The 2,979-nt window shown below is 34.7% G+C and overlaps 1 long non-coding RNA gene across 1 annotated transcript; it reads right to left on the bottom strand.

The window, feature by feature from the left end:
* Positions 1-1,029: 1,029 nt before the first annotated feature.
* Positions 1,030-1,769, bottom strand: LOC130743420 (uncharacterized). Its single transcript, XR_009021472.1, has 3 exons — positions 1,661-1,769; positions 1,296-1,377; positions 1,030-1,201 (listed from the first exon to the last, which is right to left on the bottom strand). It is a non-coding gene; the product is annotated as an uncharacterized LOC130743420 (long non-coding RNA).
* Positions 1,770-2,979: the final 1,210 nt, after the last annotated feature.

A 2,979-nucleotide genomic window follows, 5' to 3' on the forward strand; every position in this document is an offset into this window, starting at 1 on the left:
AGAATTTCATAAAATCATACTTAACCTCAGTCAAGAAAATGGAAAATGGAAAAGCAATCCAGGTGGGCATGGGAACAATAGTAAATATTAAAAGAACCCTCAGTCAAGGAATATGCATAAAACCTGCAGAGTAAGGTGTCTAAAAGCATCCTTAACCTCAAATTGAGAGGCACTTGGTTGGACTCTTAATGTCCCAAATAATAAATCACCTAATTTACATCACCTATATCATGTCTCCTTTTTTATAACCCCTACATAACCCAAGAATTAGATCACATACTGAGGTAGCCTAGCTACTTGGTAAAAATAGTCTAATTAACAGTTACTAACAAAGAGATATAATTTATAAAGCTAAAACAAAAAGTGATAACTTTTTTTCACTGATTTTGCCCGGTTTAGACTTCTGAAAGTACTGCATCGTGCATAGTGAAAGTCATGCACAAATAGGCAACTAAGAATCAAACAACTATGAATAGGGATGAGGTCTATAATTGCATTACAGGGCTTACCTTTCAAAATTTTCACCGTCCTCAAAGCAATTAAACATAGTACCCTCTAATTACCTGAAAATATGATAGAATAATTATAAAGAAAAATTGAAAGACGAAAAGAGGCGAAAGAGAAATCAACAAAAGAGAAAGGACTCTGAAAGAAACAAATGAACTACAACATTAAAGAAAGTACAGCACAAAAAACTAAAGCAAAGAACGAAAGGAAGAGAACAACATTAGAGTCACACATACTCAACAAAATGCAGAAAGCTTTGCATAAAAAGATTAAAAGAATGCTTTAAAGAAATTAGAATGCAAAAAATAAACCAAAGCAGGAACAAAATGTATATCTTGAATCATATAAATATTTTCTCTCCATCCATTATTCTTTATTTCCATTCTTAATCATTTTTACACATGACATAGCATTCCCCTCATATCCACTTCCTCCCATTCCAAGATCTACCCGTTCTCTTTGAGCACCCAACTCTTGTATCATGACAAACCCTCATACATAAAAAAATTATGTGTTAAAGAGCAATGTTTGCTTCCAAACATCTGAATCAAGTTTCCAATGACATGGATATGGGATTCTTGTATATTTCATCGAAGTTAACTCCAAGAGCTGCTTCTTGGGCTTGTAAAGTAACCTCCAACATCCAAGTTGCAGGATTATAACCATTCTTAATTTTTGGCACTCCATTAATTCCCTAGACCATGCACATCTTACTTTGATGTAAAAACTGATTGATAATACAGATGGTATTTAGTACTAATTCAGTAATTAGAGATACTGCTGCTGACCTCCAAGTAATTGATCAGATGAGAACACTGCCAGCCTAAAGGCCCCACATATTTTCTCACCTCTATGCTTCAAGAGAAGTATCTGTGATATCACAATATAGAAGCTTAGCCTTGAGATATGAATAAAAATGTTACAATAGCAGCAAAAGAGAAACAAAATTACAGTTGCAAATGGCTTAACGAAAAATTCAAAATGATCCAGTTCACAAAATAGGCATAAAGATGTTATCTTTAACCTGATTTAGTAGAAATAACAACATGCAAGTGCCATATAGAGAAGGAATAAAAAAAACAACTACCCAGCTAGAGAAAGAGCAAAGCAAATAAAAAACAAACAAACAGCAGCAAAAGAGAAATAAACTTACAGTTCAAAATGGCAATCTGATGAATTCTAAAAGTTTCCCCTTCAAATCCCTTTGAAGTTATCCATGCTTAACATCTTCCTTAAGATCCTGCTCTCTGTTAGATTGAAGCCCTGCGTGATCTTTGGATGAAATATAAACTCATCAAGCATATAGAAAGAAGCAAAATATAATTTAGGAAGATAAGTAGTGATTGCAGCAATCATATTATAACACAATGAGCAAGAGCGATCATAAAAGCATATTCATATAAGTGTGTAACAAAAATAACTTACACATCCACTCAAATAGCTTGTGGGCATGTATAAGTACAGGTGTTCACCACAATTAGTTTGAATTTTACCCATTTAACTTGCTTCCTCCGTCATGCACTCACAGAAATATGCCAAACTTGTTCAAGTTGTAAGTTGTGCGCATTACCTAAGGAAAATAGAAGTATTAAATGCAAATAATCTAACGAAACTGAAACAGAACAAACAATGATAAAAATGACATGAGCATGCTATTTCATGGAGAAGATCACCAACAATCCCCTTTGTCAGGACCAAAGAAGGTGAAGAAAACAGGCCAACATTTCCCTGACCACAAACACCAGTGCAGTCCTTGATAGATATTTACCTTAGTGCAGGAGCACTTCGCAGTGGCTTGTCGACCTTCATTGCCAATTTTAAGACACCATTCTAATGATAATCAGTGAGATTCGGGTTTATTGCACCTGCAATCAAAGGCTTGTCAGAAACTGTGGAGCATTTGAAAAGGTCAAGCTTCTCTAGCTGTTGACAACCACTTGCAATCTCAATTAGGCAGAAAATAACAGGAAAATAACCAACTGGTTTTGTAGTCCACCTTCTTCCAGCTTGATTTCCTAAAATTAGCAAATTACCTACGTGAACTACTTATATCCTGCCACTGTCAAAGTTTTTCCTGCCCCAAATTAGCATGTCTAGAAAATATGGTTAATAAGCTTCACCTCTTATTCTCCATTATGTTCATAACATATGAAAACAAAAGATTCCCTAACAAACTGATCTTTTTTCCTATTTTTCCACACCAGAATTAGACCACAAAAAATCATTGAATAAAGCAACACTAAGATTATAAAAGATTTTAAAATAAGGTTAGCAGTAGGAATCTCTTACTCTGATTCTTAGCTCTCGGGTGTAGTTCCTTAATTGATGTACCAATCACTCCAATGGCTGAAGTCAGAGCACACTGACATCTGCTTCAGGAAGCAAAGTTGTCTGATCATATACTTCATCTGTTTTAGGTTCAGCCTACACAACCAATAACATAGGTAATCAAACTGTGCATAGAAATAGGTA

The sequence above is a fragment of the Lotus japonicus genome, chromosome 3 (assembly GCF_012489685.1).
Source record: "Lotus japonicus ecotype B-129 chromosome 3, LjGifu_v1.2".
NCBI lineage: Eukaryota > Viridiplantae > Streptophyta > Magnoliopsida > Fabales > Fabaceae > Lotus > Lotus japonicus.